Source organism: Equus quagga, chromosome 9, assembly GCF_021613505.1.
Source record: "Equus quagga isolate Etosha38 chromosome 9, UCLA_HA_Equagga_1.0, whole genome shotgun sequence".
Lineage (NCBI taxonomy): Eukaryota > Metazoa > Chordata > Mammalia > Perissodactyla > Equidae > Equus > Equus quagga.
This window is the reverse complement of record NC_060275.1, coordinates 95,768,367-95,784,282: the sequence shown is the minus strand read 5'-3', so window position 1 is coordinate 95,784,282 and position 15,916 is coordinate 95,768,367. Positions and strand designations below refer to the sequence as shown.

The following is a 15,916-nucleotide window of genomic DNA, read 5'->3' as shown; positions in this document are numbered from 1 at the left end:
ATGTTTTTCTGTCTGCTCAGAGGACTGCTCAAGGACTGTCTTTCATGCCTCTCTTGCTGCTCTGGGTGGTGAAAATGCTTCAAGATGTGTCATTTTGAGGATGGCGGGGTTTTCGACCTTGTGTTCCAGACTAGATTAAGAACCAGACAGATTTTAATATCTGTAAAGAGTTTCTGCAACTGTTCCAACAGAGAGTCATCTCAAGAATGGGTAAAGCTTTATTTTTCTCCCTAACAAATGACACTGTTTAAAAATGAGGGGACTCAGTCTGTGGTAGTTAACCTTAATGATATTAAGCACCAACTACGTAGAATTGCTTAAAGAAAGCTTACAGACTTGGAGAGACCAGGCATAAATACAATGAAAATTGAATTAAATATCAGAAATTAATTCTAATGAAAGGGATCTGTGATTTAATGATATGACATAGATGGCATGTGCTTACTAGAAAACCATTCCAGCTCTGAGATCATAGTATTCTATGAAAAGTCCTAGGTTGGAATGGATGGGAAAGAGCTCATGAAAGAGGCTGTTCTTAAATTGGAGCTTAAAGCATAAATAGGGTCTGTGTAGGCAGAGAGGGTGGGAAGTATATTCCCAGGGGGTGAAAGTACCGGGTAGAGACTGGTGAGCCGGGTACCAGGGTGAGCAGGGCTTGCGGTTTTGTGGGAGGAGCTATGTGCTAACAAGAAGAGTGGCAGGTGAGACTCACCCTGTAGACACTTGTGAGTTGGTCAGATTTGGTCTGAAAAAGAGGAGATTGAAAAGACTTTAGTAATACAGACAAATTGTATTAAATGGTTGAAGTCATTTTTGTTTGCTTCGGAACCCAAATGCCAGACTGCTAAGAGTCTGCATTAGAATTACCTGGAAAATTTTGGGGGAGAAAAATGTCCTCCTGGCTTCTCCCACCATCACCCTCTGGCCCTGATTAGTATTTCACAATCTTGGAAGCAGTTAGGGGTGGGGTAAAGGTGGAGTAGAGAACCTAATTTTTTCTCCAAAATGTTCTCCCAATGCAACCAATGTTAGGAACCATGTAATTTTTTTAAGAATTTCGTCTTCATATATGACATATGAACGACGTAAAATAGCTCTTAAAACTCTCTTTCCCCAATCCGTGTGATCCTAACAGTTAGGGTTTTGAGGTTGCAAGCACCAGAGACCAATTCTGGCTCATTTAAGCAGAAAACAAATTTAAACATAAAGAAATAGTGACGGCATATTGGATAGCTCACACGAGCCAGCAGAAGTGATGATGTCTGGGCTCGAATGAGCAAGAACCAAGTGGCCAAGAACACATCCAAGGTCACAGCACAGGAACAATCCGCTTAGGACACCACGACTGCCACCACCACCATCACCAGACTCCTGTGACTAGCCTTTATCTGTTCCTTTGTCTTTGCATCACTTCCTCATGATCCAGAGTCAGGCAAGAGCCTCCAGTGGGTCACATCCAAGTCATGTGCCTGTGGACTGGGGCCTGGGAGTGGGGACAGAGAATAAATGTCCCTTCTCCACCACCGTCCAAATCTAAAGGATGATCAGATGCTGGATGACCCCGCAAATGTACATCTCCTTTACCACGCAGGCAAAATGAGTCGGAGAAGTCTCTCTCCTCTTTCTCTGCCATCTTTCCATGTATCCACATCTTTCTCTTTTCCTGCGTTTTCTCTCTTCCTTCTCTGCCTTCCACCGGTGCCCCATCCTCTCGGATGTGGCATAGCTGGTAGACCAGCAAGCTCAGTGTGATTGGCTTACTCTTGGTCGTTTCTCTTCAAGTATGTCTTTTCACCCTGCCTCCCGCCAAATCTCAAACCTTGCCTGCAGCATCCCTGGTGGCCTCCCTCCCTCAGAAGGCAGCCATCCCATCATCGGATAGCACCAGGTGTTCGAAAAGTTTTTCTTAGAAAGCCAAATACCTTCCACTCTGTATCTTTTTCTCATTCATACTAACCCAATATTCTGTGCCACCCTGCAGTAGTCTACCCCTTTTTTCCTAGAACCATTCAGATATTTGTGTGTAAAACCATTATATCCCTCTCAATCCCACCCCACCCCCGTGCCAAGCCCCCTCTAGTATCTTCTCTGGGCTAAGCACCCTTAGTCTCTTCAGCTACCCATCATAAGACAGAGTTGCCATTTAAAAATGTTGTTGCCTGGACTGAATCAAATTCTTTACACGCAGTCTTATCCAGAACAGGATTATCACCTCCTTTGATGTGCACAGTATACTTAATGCGGTCAAATATTGCAGTGCCTTTAGTTGATTGTCATAGAATTAACTTGACTGTCTGTGAAAACCCATAGGTTTGGACTAAAGCAATGTGAGACTTGTTAAAATATCCCATGGCATCAGATTCTGATCCAGGAGTGTAGGACAATCATCCTGGCACCAGCATTTTATACGGTTACCTTGGTTCACTTGAGAGAACATCTGCATTGCTCTGTGGAAGGACTGAGAAGGTGTGTTCTAGATGGCTGGAAAAATGAAGAGCGCACACTAGCAAGGAAGACTTAGTTTTGTACACTTCACTTCCGTTAAGTGTGTCCTTCCTACGTAAGCAAATAAATACCTTGCATGTTCTTGATGGAAGGAAGATGGTATGGGGAGTTTGTTTGGTTTTCAAGAGTATTTATGATGATGATGATGAGAATGTCAAGTTTATTGAGGTATAATTTGCTTACACCCTTTAGCATAATGAATTTTCCCCAATTCCAGAAGAAAAGATTAAATGAAGTATACTTAAAGAACAAAATTGAGACATTATGCTAACATAAGAAAGAAACGAAAGGAAGACTTTCTAGTACCAGACTATAAATTCTGACAAACACAAGCCATGTGAATTACCACCACATTCAAGGTGGAGAACCGTTCCATCACCCTAAAAAGGGCCACTTGCAGTCAAACCCTCTTCTCACCCCCAGCTTCTGGCAACCACCGATATCTTCTCTGTTCCTATTGTTTTGCCTTTTCCAGAATGTCATATAAGTGGAATCATACAGTGGGTAGCCATTTAAGTCTAGCTTCTTTCACTTAGCATAATGTATGTGAGATTCATCCATGACATGCCTCAATAGTCCGTTCCTTTTCATTGCTGAGTAGCAGTCCATTGTATAGATGTGCAACAGTTGGTTTATCCATTCACTCCTTGAAAGTGCTGTTATATCAGATAGAGGTCTGCGTAATGTCTCATGGAAGAGAGGTTTTGTGTCCCTTTTCTCAGCCAAACAGTCTATTGGACAGAGAGATTGTTGGTCTTGTGTGTGATCTCTGCACTTCAGTCATGCTAGATTGTTACTTTTATGATGTCTCCTGAAGCATGGAAAAAATATGAAAAGTAGAGTATTTAGACAGAGTATGTATGTTTTGTTTTTCTTTGCCCGCAAGCATTGGCACTAGATTTTTGTCCATTTTGAATACTGATTTTGTCTCTGTCTCCTGTTACACTTTGAAACAAACTTAAACCCTTCTTATTCTTTGGTTTTTGTTCGTCTTTTTCTTTTTAAGGAAAGATCTGGTCAAGAATCTCTAAAAAGAAATCTGTCACTGTTTTAATATTATGACTTTTTTATTGAATGATAATTATTGTATAAACAGGGATGCCAAAATTTAGAAGTCTTTTAAAGTACTGTTTTCAGTTTAAAATTGGACTTGTTCCACTAAATGTCTATGGTAATAATTTTGAGCTGTCTATGCCAAGAGATAGAGTTATCTCATGAACACTGCACTCTGAAATTCAGGTTAGAATGGAGAAGGGAGAGAGTGATTTGAAATAATTATGTGATGGGAACGTCTGAATTTGTAACCTCTGTGTACCTTTGATTTATGATTTGGTACAAATAACTTTTAAAGAAACCCTTCTTAGATTTCATAACCTCAATTGAAAACTTGTGGGATGCTGATTAGGATATGGCGATTTACTCTAAAGATTCGAAAGTGATCACTAGGGTTGGCGAGGTGAGTTCGTTGTTTGCTTTTTAATGGAGACGGTCTTAGCTTATTGCATCCTTAACTGAAGAACAGTTGCTCAGATTATGTATCTGCAGCCACAGTTCTTGTACCTAGTAAATGGGCTCTGCAGACAATCCTTTAAGGATACTAGATTTTTTCTTCTTCCTTTCCTACCTTTAAATACATGCAGTTTCCTTCAAAATCTGAAAAGAATTATTTGGAACTTGAACAGATTAACTAAAACTCGTCTGGATGCGGGGAAAGTGAGTGAATAGCTAAGAAACTTTTGGAAAAATAAGAACAATGAGGAGGGGTGTGTTCTCTCTCACTAGACAGCAAACTATACCTTAAAGCTATAATAATTAAAACAATGTGGCACAGGAATTGGCAAATAGACCAGTGGAACAGAATAGGGAATCCCAAATAGACCCATCTATGTCAGGAAATTTGGTGTATGGAAAGGAAACATTTCAAAACTGGAGGATAAACGACAGTCTATTTAGTGAGTTTTATTGAAATAATTAGCTAAAACTTTATAGAGAAGTATAAAGTTCTATCCTACCTTAAAATAAATAAATTCCAGATGGGATAAAGAAGAGCTCAACATAAAAGTGAAATCTATGAAAGTGTTAGAAGAAAATAGGAGACTATTATTATTATCTAGGGTGGGGAAGCCTTCTTCAGTAAGACTATAAATGCAGGAAGTCATAAAAGAGAAGAAGATCCACCAGATTTCGACAGGAGAATACACCAAAGATGAAAGTTGAAGGTCATGTTATGGGAATGGTTTGGGGGTGATATGAAGGAGTGACTTTCACATTTTAGTCAATATTCTTCTCCACCATATGAGTTTTTTCAAGAATGTATTCTCAAATCGCATAATTTTCTCAATGTGCTTTCTACAGCATGAGGACCATCGTGAACAGGCATATAAATTATAGCAGCTATTACTATTTTTAAACCCCTTTCCTCACTTACAGTGATTCACGTTTAGAAAATGTGGCTCCATGTCTAAGTGTATTTTTGTAACATTCTCTTATGTTTTGAAAACCATTGCCTTGTTGTTGATACTCTGAATGCATTTTCGACCACTCTTCATCACTGCTGAATGCAGAGGGTAAAGGATTCAATGCATTGTGACTTTTGGCTTACAGTGAGCCAAGGAATACATTCCACTCTGGGGGGGGGATGTGAGGGAGGCAGGGACAAGAGGTTGAAAAAGGGCCATAAGCCTGATTTAAGGTGGACACGGTCTTTTTGATCGACATGACATACACTCAAAAACCATTAAGGAGCGGTTTGTAAAAGTTTGGTCAAGTGCCAAGTTGAGTGTAATGTCTGAGGGCCAGGCACTGGAGGATGCCCAAGACCTGTGCCCTGTGGAACTTCCATAGAGGACCCGCCTTTGCAGGGGTCCAGAAGGGGTGGAGCAAGGAGCCCAACAGTGGTAGACAGACATTTCTACTTCTTCTACAGAAACTTCCCCTGTCCTCCTGCTTCTTTGAAATAGGCCTCTTTCTAGCTGAGCCCGTGCTCTGAGCTTAGGGTGATTCATATGCAAATCTAGATGTTCTAGAATGCCAAGTGAGAAAGTTGTCTTACTTGGGAGGTAGACAGCCTCCCCTGGGGCTGCAGGGGAGTTGACATTCCCTGAGCATGTGGGCCAGGGCCCAGGGGCTGGGATTCAGTTTCTCAGCATTTTCATCTTCACTGTGTGGGTCTTCATGCCTTCCCTTCGCCAGTTTGGATTTTTGTATGTAGTGGTTGACTTCTCTCCATATTTAGCCCAGCAGGCTTGGATGTAGTCGCTGTGAACATTTTTCAAGTACTGAAATTGTATGCCTCATGCTTTACATCTAAATATCATATAATTCTCATAGCAACCCATTTCAGATGAGGAAGCTGAGGCAAAAAAGAAAAAAAAAGAACATCATTTGCTTTAAGGTCACAAACTGGTAAGTGACAGAACCTGGATTCAAACCTGGGTCTGCAGGATCTAAAGGCTGCATTCTGTCCAATAGGCTGCTAGGTCTAACTCAGCCTGTTCTCCAGTGAACATCACACCCTTCCTGTGGCACGGGGAGAATTCTGGAAGGTCTTCCTGGCCAGAGTCCAGCTAGTTCCTAAAGCAGCAGCTGTACCATGTCTTGTCCGTCTCTCCACAGCGAGGAAGGAGCTCTGGAGCAGGAGTCTGGATGGGCTCCGCGAGGCTCCTTCACCTCTATTCCTAAATTGTATCGCTTATAGCCTGGTGACAAGCACGTCTTCCTTACTCACCTCACAAGTCTGTAGTGGCCAGATAGTGATGATACTGCTCCTAGTGGCTTCCATAGAATAGGGTTTATAGTGTAAGTGTGAAGACTTATACCAAAGTAAGGTAGTACTAATAGCAGCAGTAAAGGTACTAACCCTGCCTGTCTAATGTGTGATCCCAGCAGTTCTGACTGGTCTTTTATCCCTCGACTGATACGCTTTGCCTAATGCTAGTCTCTTGACCTTTCCTCCTACTCTCCTCTGTGTATGAGGCTGTGAGTAGCAAATCCAAACCTAATTGTAGAAGGAAGAGAAAATAGCCTTGTTAGATGAAGGCACCCCTTAGAAAGGAAGGCATGTCTTAGGAGGACACTCCTCCCTTCACAAGAACTTTTAGGTGAGGTCTGAACAATGCCCATGACTAAAGTCGTTAATTCTGTTATGTAACATGTCTGTCGATGCTTGGATGACAAGATGGCGGTCCGTTTCTAATGCTCTAGGAAAAGGAAGGAGCTACTTCCAAGTTAGAGCCTGCGCTCTGATAACCTGTCAGATGCTGCAGGAGAAAGGACAAAGAGGAAATGGAGTCCATCCCAAAGTTTAGGATCCTTTAGAAACCTGTGTGAAGCATGGATAATACATGGTGACGTCTTTATTGGGTTTGTTTAGTGACGAGAGAGGCTGAAAGGACAGCACAGCTAATGCCCGTTGGCTCTGACCCAGGAGGAAATCGCTGAATTCACTGTGGTACACTGAAGCTCGCTGTACCACGAGATCCTGCCCTTGGCCAGGAGGTCGCACGACACAAACCTGTGACTGGGAAGTTACCAAGAGTTGGCAAACGCATTCCTGAGGTTCATGTTGTTAAAGGTGTTCATGGAGTCAGCTTCAAATGTATTGCTGAAAATCAGAAAAGAAAATAATTTTTTTATACTATTGAGGTCATAATAGTTTATAACATTGTGAAATTTCAGTTGTACCTTATTGTCAGTTGCCATGTATCTGTGCCCCTTTACCCTTTATGTCCACTCCTGAACCCCCTTTCCCTCTGGTAACCACTAATCTGTTCTCTTTGTCCATGTGTTTGTTTATCTTCTACAAATGAGTGAAATCATCCAGTGTTTGTCTTTCTCTGTCTGGTTTATCTCACTTAAAATCAGACCCTCAAGGTCCATCCATGTTGTTACGAATGGGACAATTTTGTCTTTTTTATGGCTGAGTAGTATTCCATTATATATATATGTGTGTGTATATATATATATTTATATACACATACACACATGCACGAACACACACACACCCCAGATCTTCTTTATCCATTTATCAGTCTATGGCAGTTGGGTTGCTTCCATGTCTTGGCTATTGTGAATAATGCTGCTATGAACATAGGGGTGCATGAGTCCTTTTTTTTTTTTCTTGAGGAAGATTAGGCTTGAGCTAACTAGTGCCAATCCTCCTCTTTTTTCAGAGGAAGACTGGCCCTGAGCTAACATCCATGCCCATCTTCCGCTACTTTATATGTGGGATGCCTACCACAGCATGGCATTTGCTAAGTGGTGCCATGTCTGCACCCGGGATCCGAACTGGCAGACTCAGGGCCGTCGAGAAGCAGAATGTGCGCACTTAACCGCTGTGCCACTGAGCCCGCCCCTCACATGGTATTTCTATTCTTACTTTTTTGAGGAATCTCCATACTATTTTCCATAGTGGCTGCACTAGTTTGCATTCCCACCAGCAGTGTACGAAGGTTCCCTTTTCTCCACATCCTGTCCAGTATTTGTTATTTTTTTGTCTTGGTAATTATAGCCATTCTAACACGTATAAGGTGATATCTCAGTGTAGTTTTGATTTGCATTTTCCTAATGATTAGTGATGTTGAACATCTTTTCATGAGAAAATAAAACAAGTTTTTGAACATTTTCCCTCTGAAATGGTTTGAGAATCTTGAAGCAGGTACTGAACGGGAAACGGTTGTTGTTCTTAAGATTCAGATACCCAGTTCATCTCACAGAAGATCAGCTCCAGCTGCCATAGTGGTTTTGCCCATTATATGGTGCTAAATCGTTTCCCCTGCTTGGTAATATCCTTGTTTGCCGTGCCTTTAATGAGTCATGGAAGACAAGAAGCAGAGGGGACACTGGTGATTCAAATTAGCTAGGAACATAACAGTGATGATTCTCCCCAAGATGATCTTCACTAGATCTTTAAGTTACATTCATCTGATCAAAATTCATACATAACAGCTGTCTTTTGTTCTATCCAATCTAGCTGCTATTTATTGGAATAAAGACTATTCACCCCTGCAATGTATTGTTTGAGGAGAAGTGATTACAAGTTACAGCTGGAAATCTGTCATCTTGTCATCTAGATAGCAAACATCATAATTTTAAAAACCAAGACATTTTATACAATTCAAAGCAAAATTCTAAACATCCAAGAATTAAAATGGCAGGATTTTTTTCTATTCTTGATACCATAGGTATCACATGGGTAATTTTTCTCTATGTAAGTACCGCAAATTCGATGGCTTAAAACAGTAGAAACTTAGTTTCTCATGGGTCTTGGGGTCCTGAGGGAGAAGGCGTCCCCTACCTCTCTCTCAGCTTCCAGTCGCTATCGGTAATCCTGGCATTTCTTGGCATGTAGCCGTGTCACTCCAGTCTCTACCTCCATCTGTACCTCATCGCCTTCTCTGTGTCTCTGTAAGTTCTTTTCTGTCTCTAACAAGGACACTCTCATTGGATTTAGGGTCCAGCCTGAACCAGTATGATCTCATCTCAATCCTTAAGTAATGTCCGCGAAGACCTGATTTCCGAATAAGGTCACATTCTAAGGTTCTAGGTGGACATGAATTTTTGGAGGGACGCTGTTCAACCCAGAGGCTTTCCACTATTGCATCTCCAGTCTGAGGCAGATTAGAATTCATAGTCAAACTCTTGGCCAGGGCCTCAGACATGGTCTTAACCTCTATCTGGACCCTCCCTCCTCTCCCTTCCATCCAGACCCTGCGCCTCCACCTCCTCCCAGCCTAGCTAACGTCTGCTGGACTCAGATCCCTGGAGCTTCCTGAGGAAAAGCTTGCCTGTCAACATCCACCCCCAAAAGTGGCCAGTCTCTCTTAGAAGCTTCTGAAGTAAGCTGTGCTTCTGTTGGAACATTCTTCGTAGAATTAATACCATTTTAAAATTCATAGAATATAAACTCATATTATGTATTTTTTATTTTATATATTAATATTTTTATTTTATTAAATATTTACCTAATAGCTAGTAAATTTTACTTAGTATTTATCATTTTGTATATAATTTCATTTCAGTAAAATAGTTTATATCATTCATGATGTAACTGACACATTAATTTTTAAAATTAATTAGAGGCTAACTATGAAATCTATGAGGTCAGGGGTCAGCTGCCTTATTCACTGCTTTGTCAGCACTGAGCCCAGTGCCAGCCCTTAATTTTTGAACTGTATTCTCTTTATATCATCTCCCAATTTTCAGAGAAAGTCTGCTCCTTGGCACGGCCTGACTCCCTCTGGGTCTGGTGTTGAATGCCTCACTGGGCCCTCCCCCTTTGGGCGTGGGGGCCAGGAGGTACCTGTGTGTTTTCTGTCTTCAGCCTCCACCGTGGGAGCTGGGGAGGATCTGTGCTGGATTCCGTGTTGTCTGAGGGGATGTCTTCGTGTTGTCTTGAAATCTGAGGCGTTTAGAATACGGCTTCGTTAATTGATCCTATTGGGACTTAAGAATGAAATCTGAAAACTCATTTGTTCTTTCTCAGTTGCTTGTTTTTTTCTTTTTTCCTTCTATCCCTCATCTCTGCCCCAGAGAGAAAGAGAACTGGGACATCGAAACTTTAAAAACAGACATTTTCTTCTCTGTAGACTCTTCCATCTGGAATGTCAACCATTTGAGAGGATCCATGAGAGCCCTCTTTGGACTTAGTCACATATTTGTTTATAGTTTTTGAGGACGTTTCCAATGAAACTGGTCTTTATAAACTTTGTGCCTGATAATTTAAAGAAGTCTGCTTTTCAGTTCTTTAAGAAGCAGCAATATGGAAATTTTCCACAGATCTGCCTTGTCAAACTGAACTTTTCTTTCCTGCAAGTCATATCTGGGACCATCTCCTTTTCCTCAAAGCCAAAGTACTGGAAGCTGGCCCTTTTGAGAACAAGTGGTGCCAATATGTAAATCCTTTGAGGAAGCTGGACGGGGAGGGTAAATAAATAAATCGAATTTTGATACTCTCAGGCCATAAGAGCTAATTTTAAACGATTGCAGCAAGTTTCCTTAGGAGGAAATCTCTGAAGAGAACTCAGGATGCAAAGTGTTAACAAGAACAAAAAAATTCCCTAGTTACTGAGTGTTGCTCTGTTCTTGACAATACCGTATCGGGTCTTATAGCCCACAGCGAGCCCTGTAAGTATCTGGTGAACTGGGTCCCCTGACCCCTGAGCCAGGATTGCTGCCATCCTCATAAAGCTCCCATCGGTGTGAACAATGGGTGTGGTCTGCTCGCCAGCGTGGGGAGCTAGAACAAGATGCCCCTTTATCTGTGAGAAATATTTGAGTCTAAATAGAACAATGGAAAATTCTCGTGTGTTTTTTTTTCCCCAGGGATTTGAGAAGGCCCTCTGGTCAATACTTTTGTTTCTCCTCCCTTCCAGATTGCACTCTTCCTGGTGTGCAGTTCAAGAAATAACTTTTTAGGGTGTTTGTTTTTCTAGGCAGCCCATGGCTCTGATCTTGTTTTTGGATGTTTTCCGTTTGCTCCAAGTAGGCGGGTTCCAAGGGCAGTGTGCACCGTCTGCCAGCTATTTCCTGTTGAGAACACTTGGTAATGAAGGGAGTTCCTAATATTCTAAAACATGCTTGTGACTCAAATACCCACACTTGCTTGCACCTCGTACAAAAGCAGAGGAGCTGGCTGTTCGTGCTGGGAATGTTTTCCCCCAGAGTTGAATTCGTTTGTCTGTAAAGACCCTCTCTAGACATTTGAAAAACTATCAGAGGGGCCGGCCCAGTGGCCGAGTGGTTAAGTTCGCATGTTCCGCTTTGGCAGCCCCAGGGTTCGCCAGTTCTGATCCCAGGTGCGGACCTATGCACTGCTTATCAAGCCACGCTGTGGCAGACGTCCCATATAAAATAGAGGAAGATGGGCACAAATGTTAGCTTAGAGCCAGTCTTCCTCAGCAAAAAGAGGAGGATTGGCAGCAGATGTTAGCTCAGGGCTAATCTTCCTGGAAAAAAAAAAAACTATCATAATGTTCTACTATCTAAAGACATTATAGTATGTTGACACATTTAATATTAAAACAATGGGGCTTTTGAAACTCCTGCCTCAGAAAAGTGAAAGAGGCCCTTATAAAGGAGGCAGCTGAACCAGAATGGAGGGTTGTTGTCCACAGATTGGTGATAAATGGAGAAAGGTAGGTCAGAGAGGAGTGGATGCTGGGACAGGCAGTGTCTCTGCTTGTACACATGTGCATCTGATTTATTCGTGGCAGTTGCTTGTATCAGTGTGAGCAAGCCACATATTTTACAAAATATTCAGAGGTCAGTCGATCTCACAGCTTGATTAGAATGGGCAGCCTCCCAGACTCCACCCTGAGTCATGGGGCAATTCTAGGACCTCTGGGATTGTCCTCAGAGTTCAGGTCAGGCCAGAAAGCTTGCAATTGCTCTGGGAGCTGGGAGCCGGGAGCCTGACCCTGGCCAGATGGACATGGAAGCCAAACAACTGGCCACTGTTGGTCTGTGTTTTGAAAGACATCTGTGGGGCCGGCCCAGTGGCACAGCAGTTAAGTTCACACATTCCACTCAAGGGGCCCAGGGTTCGCCGGTTCAGATCCCGGGTACAGACCTACGCACCGCATGTCAAGCCATGCAGGCGTCCCACATATAAAGTAGAGGAAGATAGGCATGGATGTTAGCTCAGGGCCAATCTTCCTCAGCAGAAAGAGGAAAATTGGCGGCATATGTTAGCTCAGGGCTAGTCTTCCTCAACAACAAAAAAAGAGGGAAAAACATCTGTCTCATCTCTATCTGGCAGAGAATATGGCCTGCACTTGGACATACTCTGCCGATTGCCTGCACCAACCTGATCCCCTACAACACACACACATACCCCCATCTTTCTCAGCAGAATGACTGAGTTCCATGAGAACCACAAAATGCCTCCCTGCCTCGGGGCCAACGAGGCCTCCGTGTCTAAGGCACATTTGTACCACCTTTTCAGATCTTTAGTTTTGAAATTGATTTCTGACTCTCTGTCCCTGTGACTCTGCCCCTGTGAACTTGATTCTTCCAGAGACTCATTTTCTCTGACTTGCCTGTGGTTCTCTTTGCCCCATTCTGACTGCAGAATCAGCTTTGACCCCTCCCCTCTGTCAGTTCACCTTCCAGGGATTCCATCCAGGTCGGTAGCCACAGACAAGTTAAATGGGTTGACCTGTGATTACCTAGTGAATTTCTGAAAGGGAAAAGAACTAATATTTATTGGCATTTCCTATGTGCCAGGCAGGAAACTGGCCGGCTTCGGCATTATCCCCTTATCCCTCCCAACAACCCCATAGGTAGACAAGACTGAAGGATTAGTCTTTGAGGTTAAGTGTCCTGCCCAAGAGCCCAAGTGGCAGTGCTGATGCCTCAACCAAGCATAATTTTGCTCCAAATTGTTGACATTCGGATGAATTTTGGTGAAGCTCTTTAGGTATTGAGTAAAGAGAGTCCCAACCCAAAGGAACCCTTTCCTGTTGGTTTTTTCTGCTACCAGCCAACAAATTTGAAGGAAATCTTTGTGAATACCATTCATCCAACTTGACTTCTCAAGAATGCTCTGCTGGCTGCTTCTGTACCCAGATTAGCTGAGTCCTATTCATTCCTGGCTGGCCTTTTTCTTGGCTACTGTTATTTCTCACCACCTCCTTCTTGGGAAATATTTTTTTATTCTCATTATGTTGCCCTCTCTTACACTGGGTTCTCCAGGAAGCAGATGCTGTGTTGGAGCTAAGAGTGCAAAATGTCTGTTGGGATAACACCTGTGAAAGGAAAAGGGAGAAAGCAGGGGGAGCCCACACACTGCACTGCCGACCTGACAAAGTCAGCCAACAGGGAGCTCTGGAGTGGAGCTTGCCCACGAGAGGAGTCCCATACTAGGTGGAAATGGCTAGGCCTAGTCTCTCCACCTTGCTTACCATCGGTCAGGAATGGCCCGGGAAGAGTGTGACCTTGACTTGAAAGCTGAGGTGGACCCTGATGAAGCTGACAGCTGGAGGTCGTGAGCTGGCTAACAGGCTTCTCACCAGCTGAACAGCAAGTCCTTACTTGAAGGGGTATCTGAGTGGTACTTCTTGGCCATGTAGCCTAGGGATTTGCCTGCCCCTCCCTTATTCTGATTTCTGTTGGCCTGTCAGCACCTGACAGCACATTTTCTTCCACAAGAAGCCACAGGAACAATGACTGTGGTATTAAGTTGCCTCTTGCTTATAGTCAGAAGGTGTGCACAGATTGCCGACAGTCAGGAGGGGTCGTTCGTTGTGGAGGGAGAGGTCTCCAGTGCCCAGTAGTGCTTGAGAAGCGCTGGTCTGGAGCGGGGCCACCGTGGGAGGGATGCGAGGTGGCTAAGCTGCAGGGTGCACCTGAGAGGAGAGGCCAACGCTGGACGGGCATGTCCTTTGTCATTTTGTTTCGCCTTGGCCAGGCTGAGGGGCCAGGCTCGTTCCTTAGTCCTCTGATTCTAGGTGACGTAAGCAAGTATTGCCTCCACTTTTCTAGAATTATTGGGGACTCTTAAGCTCATAGCTGAGAGCTGGAATGGGGCAGTTGGCCACTTCCCACACCCTGAGAAACTGCCTCACCCCTCCCAAATACTCACCTGCTTTCTGGGCCTGCCTGGAAATACCTCTTGTTTGCCCTAAGGCTCTTTTCTTATGGGTGTGGGACATATTCTGGGTGTTCACATTCCACTAAAGTGGAATCCCTGATGATGTTAATGTGGGGAGAGTCCTCTTTTGGCTGTTAGAAGTTGTAGCCCTTTTCCTTTATCCAGACCTGGTCCTAATGAACAAGGTTAGGATGGGGCTTTGCCACAGTGAATCCCAAGGTCATTGCCTGGCTTTGTTTGCAGTCAGATGCAAATTTGAGTCCCAGATCCACCCATACCAGCTGTATGATCTTGGGCAAGTCAATCTCTCTAAGCCTCAGTTTTCTTATCTTTACAAGATAGATCCGGATGTCCACCTTAATAGGGTTGTTTTAGGTTGAAATGAGGTGATGTGTGTGCGGTTAACTCAGTGCACTGTCTGGAGTTACAGCTTAATCAATATTGGTACCCGACCCACTTATCTATTATAACTCATGTTAGTTTTTGGAACTTCTGATATAAACCCACAATTAAAAGCAAGCTTTGATTTTTCATATCAACGTTTATGCGTGTGCATCCAATAACTTAAGGTTTCTCTAATGCTTCACTTGCAATTATTTAAAAAATCCCAGTAGATAAACACAAATGCCTCTGCATTTTCCTTGTCTGAACATAACTAAGAATCAGGGGCCGCAAAGCTACTCAACAATGTCGCAGTTTGAACTGGTCAACAGATACATGAAGAGCGCACTGATTGGAAGCCAAGATTTTAAAATCGTTCCACAGCTGTAAGGATTTGGCTTATCTTGTTTTTTTAGGCCAGAGTTCTGTTGATTTGGCTTTCTTATAATTGAAGTCCTCCAAACCAAGAAGAGTCCTAGAAGATCATGCCTATGGGTGAACAACAGGGAAAATATTCAACAAATCCTGTGTCTAAGAAGCACCCTTTGCTTGGGGAGGATGATTGCAAAACTTAGAAAGTCAGTCTACATGAACCTTTTTAGACTACGAGGTCTGTCCAGCCCAACCATGCTTGCCAGAGAAGACTTTGAGAAGAAAGGAAAAAGAAAATCAGATTTTAAAAAATCCTCAGTACACTGTCTAGAAGAGATTCAGGAGAAGAACAGAACATGACATTAACCAAAACACAGTGATGGAGGTAGTCATTTTGCAATTTCTTAAGTATCTTTTCTCTGCTGGCTTCAAAACAGTGAAAGAAATTTGGAAAAGAAGCCCACTATTTTGATGGAAGCTGTTTTGACATAACTGAAACCAGGCTTGGCGCGATGTGGGGACTGGCTCTGGCCAAGCCAATGGAACAGACCCTGGAAGGATTGAAATGAGCTTGGGAAATTGTTTCAAGACGGAGCTGGATCCACTTGAAAGGGGAGGGAACTAGAGGGTACAGACATTTCGTCAATGTTTGAATTAGTGTGTGAGTAGCATCATGTGCGTTGTGAGATACGTGGACCCACGGGAGTCTCCCTTCTTTTGGAATCACCTCTGAGGAGAGGAAAGGGGTGGCTGCCTTTTGAATGGTGCCGTGTGAGGGCTTGAGGATTGCTGGCTGGCTGTGAACTCTCAGATTTGGCTGGTTTTGGGGTAGCGTGGGCAGAAAGGGAGAGAGCGTGTTGTTACTGTCATAGCTTCCGGAGAGTTTCGCTGTGGAGAAGCATGGAAGCTATGCCAGGGGCAATATGGACCCCAGTCCCTGGGTCATCTTTGACACGTTTTTCAGGGGCTGGCGACCCTGAGGTTAGAAAATAAGTTGAACATAGGCTAGACCATGTCCCCACGAGTCAGCTATCCTTGAGCACGGATAGTAGCCTCCTCTAAGGCCGG

General features: G+C 43.4%; 1 protein-coding gene across 10 annotated transcripts in view; it reads left to right on the top strand.

Moving 5' to 3' along the window:
* Positions 1-15,916, top strand: part of PDZD2 (PDZ domain containing 2) — a 346,831-nt gene that overhangs the window by 229,039 nt on the left and 101,876 nt on the right. Inside the window, exon 1 of one of the 10 annotated variants that reach the window (XM_046671796.1) lies at positions 51-210. The exons of the other annotated variants lie outside the window; for them this stretch is intronic. The gene's annotated coding sequence lies outside the window, so the exon portion shown is untranslated. Of the gene's footprint in view, positions 1-50; positions 211-15,916 lie in introns of those variants that run through there. 10 annotated transcript variants of the gene reach the window in all.